The 17617-nt window shown below is 37.2% G+C and overlaps 1 protein-coding gene across 6 annotated transcripts in view; it reads right to left on the reverse strand.

Annotated features, from left to right (window-relative positions):
• The window catches only part of IMMP1L (inner mitochondrial membrane peptidase subunit 1), a 98837-nt gene that overhangs the window by 76460 nt on the left and 4760 nt on the right, over positions 1–17617 (reverse strand). For 5 of the 6 annotated variants that reach the window (XR_004033572.1, XR_004033571.1, XM_030828770.1 and 2 more), the window contains exon 2: positions 629–742. The exons of the other annotated variant lie outside the window; for it this stretch is intronic. The gene's annotated coding sequence lies outside the window, so the exon portion shown is untranslated. The remainder of the gene's footprint in view (positions 1–628; positions 743–17617) is intronic. 6 annotated transcript variants of the gene reach the window in all.

Genomic DNA, 17617 nt, shown 5'->3' on the forward strand with positions numbered 1-17617 from the left:
TGTCTATGCATACAACATGAAGGTCCATGATAGGCAAGTCACAGACACTACAGATGAAATCCACACTATGAATACTAGAGAACATGATAGCTGGATTACAGCATAGATATACAATGTCTAACGTAAATTATACTGGGGCAGGTTTATATATTTTCTTTGGAAAAACAAAAGTACAGGGAATGGAAATTATTACAGAACACTTAACAGTAAACTAACTTACATTACAAAAAAACCCCACACAATTTACAAAATCCTCAAAGGTTCACCACCTAGAAGCATCCTTCAGTGTGTACAGTTATTTCAACTTTTAGATGCCGCTCAACGGGAAGCAGACAATGAAATTTTGAAACAAGACTATCAGTACTTTCATCAGGCTCCAGGTATCAACATGATGGCAATGATACAGCACCTTTATAATAGTTGCTTTTGTTGCATACTATTGGTTTTTGTGAATGCAGCCAAAGATTCCCCTCCTTAGTGGGTCCAACTAACCAGTTATTTGCCCATCTATTAAGTGCCAACTTTACAAAATTACACTGTGTCCAGCAGGGAGCAGCATTACAACAGTCATAAGAGTTAAGGTGAACATGAAACCGACAGAAGAAAAAGGAGGAAAAAGCCCACTTACCATAGGTCTGTTCTATAATTCATTCAATTTTTAGGGAAGTTGCAGGGCTTCCAAAAAAAAAAAAAATAAAGCATGTCTCAAAGCATAGGTGGGTGATCCATGATTTCAGGAATCCTAAAGCAGGAAATCAAAATTGTATTAGTTGAAAGCTATTTTCAACCATATTGAGTTGAATTAGTAGTATATATATGACTGAATGACAGTTGTAAAGGTGCATCTTCCTCTTAATGGGTCCATGAGATCTTGAATTCAGGAATTTTATGACGCTTTGGAAAAAATGACTTAAAAAAACAGAGAATATTAAAGTCCTTTATCCATCAGAGAATTCAGGTCAAAGAAGAAAGTAATAGCTAATAGATTATATGAGATCAACTAGAAAGAACTATTATGGTCCAAGAGTTAAATGAGTTGACAGGGCAACCATCAACAGTTCATTAAACTCTTCTAGACTGAGATATAGAAAGGATACAAACATTAACTTCTACAGGTCAGCATGAATACCTGAGGTTAATTTTAAGAATAAAAAAGCAGTAGAAAAGCAGAATACAATACTAGTCATATGAGACTAAATTAGATATGTTCTGAATATAACGAAGGTGTGATACTGTAAAAAAAAAAAACCTTGTGACCAGTTATAATACGACGAAGGCAAAACAATACATCCACTGACTTGGATGTCAAAATCTGCCTCATAGTCAATTATAATAATTCTATCTTAGTTCTTATGATTAAGAAAATAAGTGTTATTTTTTATTTTTTTATTTTTATTTATCTATTTATTTATGTATTTATTTATTTATTTTTGAGACAGAGTCTTGCTCTGTCACCCAGGCTGGAGTGCAGTGGCACAATCTCAGCTCACTGCAAGCTCCGCCTCCCAGGTTCAAGCCATTCTCCTGCCTCAGCCTCCCAAGTAGCTGGGACTACAGGTGTCCGCCACCATGCCCAGCTAATTTTTTTGTATTTTTAGTAGAGTCGGGGTTTCACCGTGTTAGCCAGGATGCTCTTGATTTCCTGACCTTGTGATCCGCCTGCCTCGGCCTCCCAAAGTGCTGGGATTACAGGCGTGAGCCACCACACCCGGCCAAAAAGTTTTATTTTTATTTGAAATGTTAAAGTTTGCTTTGTGTGAGTTTGCGTGTGACTTTTCAGTGTCTGCCACAAAAAAACTTTTGCCTTTAAAACAATATATGCATATTCACTTTTAAATATACATAATTGCATATATCTATATAATATACAATATCACATATCAATGTTATTAATACATAATATAACATTTACTTGAAATTTAATTAATATGTAAAATGATTCCTATTTTCTGACAAAATGACACAAGCAGTTTAACTTGGGCGAATGATATAAAGAATATGGTTTCATTCTAATAATTACCATCAATTTGACTGAAGCTGAAAGAAACTCTGATATATTAATCTTCTACCCTTTAGCAGTAAACCATTAGTTGCATTACTTATCACCTTTTGCTCTCCTTAGTCTTCTTATCTTATCTCTTGCCTTTGCTTTTACACATTTCACTTTTCTGATAATTCTTCATTTCTGCCAGTCTATCTTCCTCCTCTTTGGTAATGCATTTCTGTATCAATTCAAATTTTTAATTCAATCTTCTCTCTTTATGACGCTACCGCTTTTTTTCTTCTTTTATCCCAGTACCTTTAAAAATGAGTTTTCTCCTGTAACAATAGTCTGTTTAAATATATGATTTCATCCACTTACAAGCACCATGCTTGATCTTAAAAATCTTAACAATCTCACATAATTGTAAGACACAACTAAATATACTTAAATTATATTTGTTATTCATAAAAATTTTTCCTCTGAGTTATTTAAGAACTTGCTAAATGTTTTTAAATTCGATCTTGAAACACGCAAAAATTTCAAGGAAATCTAATCTCACATCTAATCTCTAATCATTCCAAAAAACTAGAGACAACCACTATTCTAATTAAAGAGGTAATTTAGGATCTTACTATATTGATGTGAATAAATATTGAGTAACCAACTTCTCTAAATCAACAGAACTTTAGAGCTATTTATTCACATATGTGTATGCATGTAATGTGCACTATCCACATTAAAAAGCAAAGGTTCATGCCTGTAATCCCAGCACTTTAGGAGGCCGAGGAGGGTGGATCACAAGGTCAAGAGGTCGAGACCATCCTGGCCAACATGGTGAAAACGCGTCTCTACTAAGAATACAAAAATTAGCCGGGCATGGTGGCACGCGCCTGTAATCCCAGCTACTTGGGAAGCTGAGGTAGGAGGAGAATCACTTGAACGCATGAGGCGGAGGTTGCAGTGCACTCCAGCCTGGCGACAAAGCGAGACTCCATCTAAAAAAAAAAAAGCAGTACATTAAATAACCCCCTACTTCTATATATATATTATAAAGTCTGAGAAGAAAAATGATTTTCCTGTTCAGCATTCTCTAATATAAACATTAAAGGTATTAGTACGTTGTAACATAATGCCAAAATAATTATTCACAAGGCTTGAAATTTTTTAAAATTTGTACATAGATTATACAACACCATTTATAATATAATTACCTAAAAAGAGACTATAGTGAGTTGAGAAATGGTCCCCCTTCCTGCCTCCCCTACCCAAATTTATGTTCAACTGGAACCTCAGAACATGACCTTATTTGGAAAAAGGGTCTTTGCAGATGTAATTAAGGTAAGGACCAATGTGAGATCATACTAGATTACAAAGGGTCCTAAATCCAACGAGAATGTCCTCATTAGAGACAGAAAAGGACATAGGAAGACACAGAGAAAAGAACAATGTGAAAATGAAGTCAGCCTGGAGTTACACTGCCTCAGGGCAAGGAATAACATGCCACCATAAGGTGCAGAAGCAAAGAAGGATGCCCCCCTAGAGTTTTCATAATAAATATAGCCCTGCTGACAATTTGACTTTGTATTTTTGACCTCCAAAATTGTTAGAAAATTAAACTCTGTGTAAGTCACCAAGTTTTTGTTCATTTGTTATGGTAATTTTAGAGAACTAACATAGATTTTCATACCAAAAACTGGAGTGTTGCTGTGATAGATACCTAAAAATAGAAAAACGGAAAAAGCCTAGGTTGCCTTGAAGAAATTTTTGGTAGAAAAAGAAATCTTAAGAGAACTCTGCTGAGGGCTCAGAAGGAAGAGAAGAGGTAAAGAAAGCTATCACCTTAAAGAATACATACATTATCATGAAGAGAATGTTGACAGAAATAGGAACATTAAAAAGGTTTCTGATGAACTCTCAAGAAGGAAATGAAGAATATGGTATTGGAAAGTAAAGAAAAAGCAGTCCTTGTTGTAAAGTGGCAGAAAACTTGGCTGAAATGGGTTCTACTATGTGGCGAAAAGTAGAACTTGGTAAGCAATTAACTTGAATATGTAGCTAAGGAGATTTCCAAGCAAAAGTGTTAATGGCGTAGACTGTTTTCTCTAGGCTGCTTACAGTAAAATGTGAAACAAAAGAGATAAATCGAGGAAGAAATTGTTAAGCAAAGAAAAACCTATGATTTGGAGATTTCTTAACCTATCTGAATTGTAAAAGATGCTAAAGCATGCTCTGGAGAAGGGCCAAGGATGTGGCTGAAAAACCTTTTCTGAAGTGACTAGGTATGTGACTAATGGGTCCAATCAATCTTTTCAGCAGAAGCTAGAAATAGAGATGAGGTTATCCAGGAATGATCTTTGAAGAATTCTCTTGTAATGGCGGAGATACTCTAGACATACATGGGAGACCCACACATTTTAAAATATTCAGTAAACCATGCTATAAACACATGCGCTGTCACCCAGGCTTTGTTGTTCTGTCTATAAAGAACAGGCAGAGTAGATTTAGTATCATTCTTAAGGGCCTTGGGATTTTCATAATGGTAAATGAGCACTGGCTTCAACTTAAAGACACCAGTTGCCATTATCCCCTTAGGAGAGTGAGCCTGTCCTGAGAAGCTTCAAAGCCAGGCATTGACTTCTCTCCAGCTATGAAAAGTCCTAGATAGCATCTTCTTCCAACAGAAGGCTGTTTAATCTACATTGAAAATTTGTTACTTCATGTACCCACCTATATCAACTATCTTTGCTAGATATAGGTAACTTGCTGCAGCTCGCCATACACTTTTACGTTACGGCTTCTCTCCTTAAACCTCATTAATACAACCTCTGCTATCTTTCAAATGTTCTGCAGCTTCCTCACCTCTCTCAGCCTTCACAGAATTGAAGAAACAGCATCTTACTCTGGATTAGGCTTTGACTTGAAAGAACATTGTGGCTGGTTTGATCTATCCAGACAACTAAAACTTTCTCCATATCAGCAATAAGGTCGTTTCTCTTTCTTGTCATTCATGAGTTTATGAACTTTTCCCAATGCATTCATAGCTTAACTGTTTGGCAAGAGGCCTACCTCTTGGCCTGTCTCAGCTTTCAACAAGCCTTCCTTGGTAAGCTTAATCATTTCTAGCTTTTGATTTAAAATGACAAATATGCCATGCTTTCTTTCACTTGAACACTTAAAGACCACTTTAAAGACCACTGTATGGTTAATTTTCCTAATTTCAATACTGTTATGTCTCAGTGACACAATGAAGTGTATAGGGAGTGAATAGGGAGGCCAGCGAAGGAGAGACGGGGGGATAGCTGGTTGACAGAACAGTTAGCACACATACATTTACTGATTGAGTTAACATTCTTATATGGGCACAGTTCCTGGTACCTCAAAACAATTACAATAGCCACATCAAAGAACCTGATCACAGATAACCATCACAGATATAATAATGATGAGAAAGTTTGAAATATTGCAAGAATTACCAAAATGTGACACAGAGACATAAAGTGAGCATGTACTATTGGAAAAATGGCACCAACAGACTTGCTAATTGCAGGGTTGTCACAAATCTTCAAATTGTAAAAAATGCAGTTCTTCAAAGCTCGATACAGGGAAGCACAAATAAGATGATGCATGCCTGTAGTTTTTCTATAACAAATGTTAAGGGACCCTGAAAAGCCAAAATAATTGTATTACTCCATTTTCATGCTGCTATAAAGAACTGCCCAAGACTGGGTAATTTATAAAGAACAGAGGTTTAATTGACTCACAGTTCTGCAGGGCTGGGGAGGCCTCAGGAAACTTACAGTCACAGTGGAAGGAGAAGCAAACATATCCTTCTTCACATGGTGGCGGGAAGGAGAAGTGCCAAGCAAAGAGGGGAAAGCCCCTTATGAAACCATCAGATCTCAGGAGAACTCACTCACTATCACAAGAAGAGTATGGGGGTAACCCCCCCCGCCATGATTCAGTTACCTCCTACCAGTTCCCGTGCACGCTATGTGGGGATTATGGAAACTGTAATTCAAGATGACATTTGGGTGGGGGCGTAATCAAACCATATCATTCCACCCCAGCCCCGCCCAAATTTCATGTCCTCACATTTCAAAACACAATCATGCCTTTCCAACAGTTCCCTAAAATCTTAGCTCATTCCAGAATTAACCCAAAAGTCCAAGTCCAAAGTCTCATCTGAGACAAGGAAAGTCCCTTCCACCTGTGAGCCTACAAAATCAAAAGTAAGTTAGTTACTTCCTAGATACAAGGGTATAAGCATTGGGTAACTACACCCATTCCAAATGGTAGAAATTGGCCAAAACAAAGGGGCTATGGGCCCCATACAAGTCCAAAATCCAATAGAGAAGTCTTTAAACCTTAATGTTCCAAAATGATCTCCTTTGACTCCATGTCTCATATCCAGGTCACACTGATGCAAGAGGTGGGCACCCACAGCCTTGGGCAACTCCGCCTCTACGGCTTTGCGGGGTACAGCTCCCCTCCTGGCTGCTTTCATGGGCTGGCTTTGAGTGCCTGCAGCTTTTCCAGGTGCACGGTGCAAGCTGTCAGTGGATCTACCATTCTAGGGTCTGGAGGACCATGGCCCTCTTCTCACAGCTCCACCAGGCTGTGCCCCAGTGGGGACTCTGTGTGGGGGCTTCAACTCCACATTTCCCTTCCTTGTTGCTCCAGCAGAGGTTCTCCATGAGTGCTCCACCCCTGCAGCAGACTTCTGCCTAGTCATCCAGGCTTTTCCATATCTCCTCTGAAATCTAGGAGGAGGTTCCCACACTTCAGTTACTAACTTATGTGCACCCACAGGCCCAACACCACATGGAAGTCACCAAGGCTTGGGGCTTGCACCCTCTGAAGCAATGGCCCAAGCCATACCTTTGACCCTTTAAGCCATGGCTGGAGCTGACACAGCTGGGATGCAGGACACCATGCCCCAAGACTGCACAGAACAGAGGCAACCCTGGGCCCTGCCCAGGAAACCATTTTTTCCTTCTAGAGGCCTGTGATGAAAGGGCTGCTGTGAAGGTCTCTGACATGTCCTAGAGGCATTTTCCCCATTGTCTTGGTGATTAACACTCGGCTCCCTGTTACTCATGCAAATTTCTGTAGCTGTCTTGAATTTCTCTCCAGAAAATGGGTTTTTCTTTTCTATCACACAGTCAGGCTGCAAATTTTCCAAACTTTTTTTTTTTTTTTTTTGAGAAGTAGTCTCACTCTGTTGCCCAGGCTGGAGAGCAGTGGTGCGATCTAGGCTCACTGCAAGCTCCACCTCCCAGATTTACTTACGCCATTCTCCTGCCTAAGCCTCCCAAGTAGCTGCGACTACAGGTGCCTGCCACCACGCCCGGCTAATTTTTGTATTTTTAGTAGAAACAGGGTTTCACTGTGTTAGCCAGGATGGTCTCAATCTCCTGACCTCATGATTCACCCACCTTGGCCTCCCAAAGTGCTGGGATTACAGGTGTAAGCCACTGCACCTGGCCCAAATTTTCCAAACTTTTATGCTCTGTTTCCTCTTGAACACTTCACCGCTTAGAAATTTCTTCCACCAGATACCCTAAATCATTTCTTTCAAGTTCAAAGTTCCACAGATCTCCAGGGCAGTGGCAAAATGCCACCAGTCTCTTTGCTAAAGCATAGCAGAGTTACCTTTGCTCCAGTTCCTAATAAGTTGCTCATCTCCATCTGAGACCACCTCATCCTGGACTTCATTGTCCATATCACTATCAGCATTTTGGTCAAAGCCATTCAACAAGTCTCCAAGAAGTTCCAAACTTTCCCACATCTTCGTGTCTTCTGAGCCTTCCAAGTCTCTAGGAAGTTCCAAACTTTCCTACATTTTCCTGTCTTCTTCTGAGCCCTCCAAGTCTCTAGGAAGTTCCAAACTTTCCTACATTTTCCTGTCTTCTTCTGAGCCCTCCAAACTGTTCCAACCTCTGCCTGTTACCCTGTTCCAAAGTACCCTCCTCCACATTTTCAGGTATCCTTATAGCAGCGCCCCACTCCCTCAGCACTAATTTACTGTATTAGTCCATTCTCATGCTAGTCTTAGGCATGCACAAAGAACTGCCTCAGACTGGATAATTTATAAAGAAAAGAGGTTTAGTTGACTCACAGTTCTGCAGGGCTGGGAAGGCCTCAGGAAACTTACAATCATGGCGAAAGGACTTACACACACTGATTTCAAATGTTGATATTATTATTTTAAGCCCTGAGCCAAAATTTAGTACAAAGTTATAGTAAGCAAAAACATGGTACTAGCATAATGACAGGTCTATAGACCAATGGAATAAAGAGCACAGAAATAGTGTTGACATAAATGGTCAAATGATTTTTGACAAGGGTGCCAAGACCATTCAATGGGGAAAAGGCAGTCTTTTCAACACATAGTATTGAGAAAACTAGATATCAACATAAAAAGGAATGAAGTTGGACTTTTGTCTTACACCATATAAAATTAACTCAAAATAGATCAAAAACCTACATAGAAGAGCTAAAACTACACAACTCTTGATTGGCCATGATTCATTGGATATGGCAACAAAAACAAAGGCCACAAAAGAAATAAAAATATATAAACTAGACTTCCTCAAATTAAAAACTTCTGAGCAACACAAAATACTATCACAAGGAGAAAGTATTTGAATATCATACATCTAAGTAAGGGTCAAGGTCCAGAATATATAAAGAACTCCTATAACTCAAAAACCCGTAAAAAAAAAAAAACAAAACAAAGCCATTACTCAATTCAAAACCGGCAAAGGTTTTCAAAAGACATCTCTCCAGACAAGGTATACAAATGGCCAATAAGCACATGAAAAGATGTTAAACATCCCTAGTCATTAGGGAAACGCACATCAAAACCACAATAAGGTAACATCATATGCATTAGGATGACTATTATCAAAAAAAGAGAAAATAACAAATGTTGGTAAGGATGTGGTGAAATTGTAACCCTTCTGCACTCCTGGTGGGAATGCAAAATGGTACAGCCAATGTGGAAAACAGTTCGGTGGTACCTTAAAAAATTAATCATAGAATTTTCATATAATCCAGCAATTCCATTGTATGGTATATACCCAAAGGAAATGAAAACAGAGATTCAAACAGATACTTCTATGCCAATGTCCACTGTAGCACTATTTACAATAGCCAAAGGTAGAAACAAGCTAAGAGTCTATCAACAGATGAATGGATAAACCAACTGTGATATATGTGTGTGTGTATATTATAAATATGTTATCTTATATATGTTATAATTTACATATGTAATCTGATATATGATAATCATATAATAGATAATCCTATATATAATATATATTATACATTATATAATCTATATTTTATATATCTAAGAGTATAATATATGATAATCTTATATATATCTGATATCATATATGATCTTATATCATATATTATGTAATACAATCTTATATATTATATACAATGATATAATATATATCATCTATTATGTATGATATCATATATATCACCTATTATATATGATTTATATATGATAATCTTATATCATATATTATGATAATCTTATATAAGATTGCATATGTTATATATATGTATTATATATTATATATATACACACAGATGGTCCCTGACTTAGCAATAGTTTCACTTACGATTTTTAACCTTATAATGGGTTTATCAGGGTATTAAATATATTTTCAACTTATGGTATTTTCGACTTAAATTGGGTTTATCAGGACATAACTCCATCATAAGTCAAAGAGCATCTGCAATAGATTATTCAGCCATAAAAAAATGAAGTTTTAATATATGATACAAAATACACGAACTTTGAAAAACATTATGCTGTGAAAAATATTATGCAAATATTAACAAGAATATTGTATGATTCCACTTATATAAGGTGCTTATAATGAGTTGGCAAATTCACTGAGAGTAGAATACAGGTTATTAGGGGTTGAAACGAGAGAATAACAAGTTACTGCTTCTTGGGTACAATATTTCTTTTCTTTTTTTTTTTTTTTTTTTGAGATGGGAGTCTCGCTCTGTCGCCAGGCTGGAGTGCAGTGGCGCAATCTCAGCTCACCGCAATCTCCGCCTCCCAGGTTCAAGCAATTCTCCTGCCTCAGCCTCCCAAGTAGCTGGGACTAGAGGCGCATGCTGCCACGCCCAGCTAATTTTTCTATTGTTGGTAGAGACGGGGTTTCAGCATGTTGGCCAGTATGGTCTCGATCTCTTGACCTCGTGATCCGCCTGTCAAAGTGTTGGGATTACAGGCGTGAGCCACTCCACCCGGCCGGGTACAATATTTCTTTTTGAATGATGAAAAAGTTTTAGAAACAGTGGCAATGATTACACAACATAGTAAGTGCTTTTAAAGTGACTTCACTTAAAAACGATGAAAGTAGTGAATTTTATGTTACGTATATTTTTATCACACATACACAAATTTTTTTAAAGGGCTCAAAACCTTGCGCCAGTTCAGAGGGCAGACACAAATACTTCAGTTAGAGAATCAAAACTGGGCTACTGATAAGCAGTAAAGTGAACATATTCTAATGCTCAGTGAGAGAAAAATGATCCTCATATATGATGATAATCTATTAATTTTCATGTGAGTTGATTTAGGAAATGTTAATAGAAAAAACACAATTTGCTTTATATTTTTAAAAAATTCAACCGTAGAATACCAAATGGACTATAAAATTATTTTCAAATTTTTAATTTTGACTAATGGAAAAACTGTAATACCAAATGACCTTTAACGTTATTCTTTGAACCTTTCACTTTGGGGAATAAAAAATATAAGAAGCAGAACTATAAAATTAAAATTCTAAAGATTTTAAGAAGGAAATATTTTTAAATTACAAAGGATTCTGTTTCACCACTGGACAACACTGTTACAAAGTTCTTTAATCTGGGTTGAAACTGAAATTTCTATGCCCTGGAGAAACAAAGAGGTCTAATTTTTTTTTGACAGGATTAAAGCAAGTCTTATGAAACTCAAAATCTTTCACCGCCCAGCTACCTATGTCTCAGTTACCATCTCAATTGCTTTCCCATCACTTTTTCTCACCATATTCATCACTCTGAATATATACCTATTTTAGCAGGGCAAATATGCTTCATGTTTTATGCTAATATCCATAAATCGGCTACATAAAAAGCTACCTTGAGGAAGAAACTAAGCCTGTATTTGGACTGAAGTGGAAAACAGTGGATAAGAGTATGAATTCTATAGTCAGACAGCCTAGCTCTATTGCGAATCCTAGATCTTCCACTTACAAGGTTTCTGACCTAGATAGAACAAGTTACTTATCCTTTATGTGACTCCATTAACTTCTGAACACACTCATCTATAAAATGCGTGAGGATTAAATAATATATATAAAGCATTCACAACATTATAGGGACTATAATAGGCATTCAACAAAAACATTACTTAATACAATTAATCACCAATACATCCATGGATAGAGGAGTGGAGATACTGAAGAAGATACTAAAGAAGATACTTTACATTTCAGTTTTACCATGTGCCTTTTGATTCAAATATCATGCCTAAATGGGATTCTGGTTCAAAACTGCAGATAAATTTACTGCTACTCTCTTCAAAAACCACAAGGAGGGCTGGGCGAGGTGGCTCACACCATAATCCCAGTACTTTGGGAGGCCAAGGTGGGTGGATCACGAGGTCAGGAGATAGAGACCATCCTGGCTAAAATGCTGAAACCCCGTCTCTACTAAAAATACAAAAAAATTAGCTGGGCGTGGTGGCGGGCACCTGTAGTCCCAGCTATTCAAGAGGCTGAGGCAGGAGAATGGCATGAACCCAGGAAGCAGAGCTTGCAGTGAGCTGAGATCACGTCATTGTACTCCAGCCTGGGCGACAGAGTGAGACTCCGTATCAAAAAACAAAACAAAACAAAAAACACTACACTGAAACGACAGTACATTTTAAAAAATAAATAGAAATAAACGCTGAGAAAAGGAGTGAAAGGCACACTAGAGATTTTGAAGAATTTCTGGAAGACCGGGCATATAAAATCATAGTGACAGGTTGAAAAGAATGGAGCGAATGACAGTCCAGACATTGTTAGCAAAGTATAGTTCACAGGGCAAATCTCCCAGCCCATCACACGCTTTTGCATTTTTTAAATGGCTGAAAGAATAAAGCAGCAGCATATTTTTTATAACATGTGAAAACTACATGAAATTCAAATTTCAGTGTCCACAAAGTGTTATTAAAACACAGCCATACTCATTTGTTAATGTTATTTCTGGCTACTTTCCCATGGCAGAGTTAAGAGGTCATATTACCTGCAAAACCTAAAATATTTACCATCTGGTCCCAGAAAATGTATGCCCACCCCTAGCCAAGCACAAACACGAGAACGCTTCAGGAAGGTGAGACGCTTCTTCCTGTGACTCCAAAGGGGTTCCGAGCTAAAATCAGCAGTTCTGGAGGCTAACTTCTTAAATAAATAAATAAATAAATAAATAAATAAATAAATAAGTAAGTAAGTCAGTAAAAAAAGTATAATCTGCCTAAGAATTTGGTTTCCAAGTATGGAGGTTGGAGAGCTAGGTTAGGGGCCTCCTTATCTGGCTATTAGAGAACGACTGGTCTGTGTACTTGCTCCTTGATTATGCACATTAAAGCAAAGCACACCAATAAATTAAGTCCTACCAACCCACAAGAAAATTGGTCAGTCTTTTTTTTTCCATTTAGGCTAAAGATTTGATGGGAAAACAAAGAAAGAGAAAACTCAATCCAGTTACTATATTATTCCACTGGTCCTTTATTTATCAACATGAATAAACAGCCAACATTTAAGGAAACCACGAGCACGAGAAAGAAGGTCCATAATGAAAATAATTAGTCTGAATAAGCAACCCTGGAGAAATCAGAGGTAATTCAGGGAGGAAAAAAAATTCCATGTCTCTGTAAAACAAGAGACACAGAATTAAAAGAACAGAGTTTAAACATAAAATATATGCCTGTCTGCCACCACTTTCTCCCATTCACAAAAAATAGAAAAGGTGGAGAAAAAGTTGAAGAGGAACAATCCAAAGGAGTATAATCTTCCTAAACTTTCAGGAAAAGACACTCCTCTCTCCCCTCCAAAAATCTGTTCCACACACACACACACACACACACACACACACACACACACACTGCCCAAAGAGAGGGTGTTGAAAGGACTCAGAACACAGGGCAAATGAAATAAAAATACATAAAGATGTAGGCACTTTTTTTTTTTCAACCTAGAGCAGAGGTTGCCAAACTAGGGCCCATGAGTCAAATTCAGCAGACACTGTTTTAGCAAATAAAGTTTTACTGGGACAAAGTCATGCTTATTCATTTACACGTTATCTGTGACTGCTTTTGTGCTCTCACAGCGAGTTGAAAAGTTGTAACAGAGACGACAACCACAAGGCCTAAAATATTTACTATTTGGTCTTTTATAGAAAAAGGTTGCCAAAGCTTGATCTACAGCTGTGTGATTTAATATAGTACAAACTAGCCACATGCAGCTGTTTAAATAAATAACTCAAAATAACTAAAATTGGCCGGGCGCAGTGGCTCACGCTTGTAATCCCAGCACTTTGGGAGGCCGAGGCGGGCGAATCACGAGGTCAGGAGATCGAGACCACGGTGAAACCCCGTCTCTACTAAAAATACAAAAAATTAGCCGGGCGTGGTGGCGGGCGCCTGTAGTCCCAGCTACTCGGAGAGGCTGAGGCAGGAGAATGGCGTGAACCCGGGAGGCGGAGCTTGCAGTGAGCCGAGATTGCGCCACTGCACTCCAGCCTGGGCGACAGAGCAAGACTCCATCTCAAAAAAAAAAAAACTAAAATTAAATAAGATTAAAATTCAGTTCCTCTGTCATATCAGTCACATTTTAAGTACTCTATAATCATATGTGTTTAATGACTATTGTACTGGACAGTGTAGATACAGAACATTTCCATCAACATAGGAGGTTCTACGGGACAGGGCTCATCTGGGTATTACAATAGATTATTGTAACTGCATTTTAATTATTGCTTTAACAATTGCTACACTGAAAAAACATACCTAAGTGCTACAGTCTGAATGTGTCCCCCAAAAAGCATGTGTTGAAAATTTAATTCCCCGTGCAACAGTGTTTGAGAGGTGAGGCCAAATGGGAGGTGTTTAGGTCTGAGGGCTCCACCCTCATGAATGGATTAATGCAAATTATAAATGAGATTGAGGCGGAGAGTTGACCCTTGCTCTCTCTTGGGCACCTCCACTATGTGATAACACAGCAAGGACACCCTCGCCAGATACCAGCCCCTCAATCTTGGACTTCCCAGTTTCCTGAATTGTGAGCCAATAAATTTCTGTTCATTATAAATTACCCAGTCTCAGATATTCTGTTACAGCAGCACAGAATGGAATAAGACACTCAGAGAAGCAGGAAGAAGAAATACATTTAGAAAAAGACAGAAATTAGGGGTTTTAGAAATGAAAATAAGGGCCGAGTATGGTGGCTCATGCCTGTAATCCCAGCACTTTGGGAGGCCGAGGCAGGTGGATCACTTGAGGCTAGGAGTTTGAGCCCAGCCTGGCCAAAACAGTGAAACTCCATCTCTACTAATAAGTAAATAAATAAATAAATAAATAGCTGGGCATGGTAACACAAGCTTGTAATCCTAGCTACTTGCGAGGCTGAGGCATGAGAATTACTTGAACCTGGGAGGTAGAGGTTACAGTGAGCCAAGATCATGCCACTGCACTCCAGCCTGGGCAACAGAGTAAGACTGTCTCAAAAAAAAAAAAAAGAAATGAAAATAATTAATGCATAAATCAAAGACCTTGTTGTATGAAAATACCACTGAAATAGATATTTTTAAAGTCCTTCAAAGTCAGAGAGAAAAAATCCGAACTGAGAGAAAATTCAAAGATATAGTACTACAAATGAGAAACTAAATTTGAACACAGATGTGGAAGAGATTATAATTCAAGGTTGAGAACGTAATGAATGCTATCACATTTGAAAGTAATAATAAAGTTTCCTAAGAAAACAGAATTCAAAAAGAGGTAGAATAATTATATAGAACAAGAGCCATTAGTAATTTTTTAAATTATGTAATAAATGGATCCAATTTGGTTCTGAGTTAACGAAAATAATGTTTGCTAGGATATCCAACTTTCATTTTATCCTGCAAGAAACTCATCAAAACATACTTCATATCCAGACTCTTAAACTGAGAAACAGTAGTCAAAATAATAAATTTCACTCTAACACTACCCACTGGTCCAGGATTTATTTATTTCTTTAGAGAGGAGCTTCAGGAGCCTGTGGGACCCTTCAGGCAAAATCAGTACATGTGATTTTTTTCATATGGAATAGTTTTAAATATTTGCCCTACTCCCAGGCTTCCATAATTATTCAAACAGAAGGGAAATTGATCACATCTCAGCAGAAATGTCCACGATAATTAGAACATCACGCATGCTTTGATTAACACAGTAGCTTTACGTCTATGAGACTCTGGTTGACACGTAAAAGGAACACCAGTCAGCCGTTATTTAATTCCTCATGTTGGCTACATGCAAATATGAAGAAAAGTCCCAGACTGAATGACATACAAATGTTGGGCCAGTCTCTGAAATTTCTTTTTCTTTTTTTGATAAAAATTTTAATGTTTTTGTGTTGACCATTAAAAACATTTTGTTTGCCTTTATTTTTTCTTGTAGACAGATTTACTTGGCAAATCTCCTTGAACTAAAACCCTTGGACACATTTACCCTATCACACTGCACATTCTAACACATGACTATGCAATGGCTTTTTAAGTTTTAATTTAAATACCCCAGTTTTCCATTTATACTTTAAAATCCACTAAAATTATGATGAATATAAGTACTCATTTGCCCTGGTCAGTCCCAGCTTACTCCTGCTTTCCTAGCATCCAATATAATTCAGTATTTCAGTACTTTCAAAAGTGTCCTAAATAATCCACGGACCAAAGAGAAAATCAAAACAAAAAGTAGTAAATATTTTGAAATAAATGATGAAAACATAAAATGCCATAAGTTATAGGTGCAGCTAGCGCACACTCTTAACTACATACGGTATATTAGAAATGGCAGAAAATCAATAAATTAAGCTTTTAGTATAAGAAGGAGGAACAAACAAAACCTTAGCAAATCAAAATGAAGGAATGTAGAAGGAAACAAATGATAAATAAATAGTAATAGATTAAACAGAAAGTAGAAAGACTGAGAAAAACCAATAAAGCCAAATTTGAGTTTTTTTTTTAAAGATTAAGTGAAAAATCCCTAGCAAAATTAACAATGAAGAAAAAAAGGAAAAGAAACTCTTTGTCAATTGCTGATATTTATTTATCGGCAATAAATAAAAGAAGAAATCACTACAGTCACAAAAGGATAGTAAGAGCTCATTCCAGTATGGCAAAGTAAGCTTATGACAGACCAGTCCTACCATAGACAACAACTATAAACTCTGAACAAAACACAAAAATCAATTATGTGAAGGCTCTACAGATTTAATAGAAGCAAACAGATTTTGCTGGGTAGTCAACTTAGGTAAGAAGGAATTGCCACAGGGTGAGTTTCCCATTTTTACTGATTTAACTTGAGGTCCCCACAATACAGTGTGGCTGAAATTCGGAGAGAAAGAAAGCCAGCCTCCTGAAGAACCTGAAGACACACACTAACCAATGGAAAGTCCAGAAAGAAATCTGTCTAATTTATGTGTGACTTTATTTATTAAAAAAGTGATGACGTGATATAGCAAGGAAAGAATCATTTTTTCAATAAATGGTGCTGGGTCAATAGGATACCAATACAGGGAAGACAAATGCATCTTTACCGCTGCCTCACACCAGACACAAAAGAGTCAATTCCAACAAAGTACAGACATAGATATTTAAAAGTAAAATATCAGGGATTTTAGGAAAAAAAACATGGAGATCATCTTCGAAATTTTGGAGTAGGCAAACATAGCCATAAAGCACTAGCCACAAAGAAAAAATTGTTAAGTCAGAGTATGTTTTGACTGAAATCAAAAGATAAAAAAATGAAAAGGCAAGCCACAGCCTGATAAAAGGTATTTGTAATGAATTTATTTGGAAACGAACTCTTATCCAAAATATAAAAGAACTCCTACAAATCCATGGGAGAGAAGCAGACAATCCAAATTTGTAAAATTAAAAAACATGGATAGACCCTTTCACAAAAGAGGTTGCCCAAATGGCCAATAAGCATATAAATGGGTGCTCAACTTCATCAGTTCAAATCCAGATGACAATGCCATACCACAACCCTCTGAGAATAGCTGAAATAAAAGAAGAAAAATATTGTGTTGGTAAGGATGAGAAGTAACAACAATTCCCAAATACTACTGGTAAGAGTATAAACTGGTACTATTGCATTGAAGAAATGGCCACAAATGGGAAAGTATCCAAATCTGTTTTAACAGTAGAACACATAATTATAATACATTTATATAATACTATGCAGCAATAAGAATAGATCAGCCACAATGATACACATTAAGAAGGATCATTTCACAAAAATAATGTTAAGCAAAAGAAGTCAAACATGGAATCTAATAGTGGATCTAATGGAATCTAATAGTTGATCTCACAGAA

The sequence above is a fragment of the Nomascus leucogenys genome, chromosome 15, assembly GCF_006542625.1.
Source record: "Nomascus leucogenys isolate Asia chromosome 15, Asia_NLE_v1, whole genome shotgun sequence".
Lineage (NCBI taxonomy): Eukaryota > Metazoa > Chordata > Mammalia > Primates > Hylobatidae > Nomascus > Nomascus leucogenys.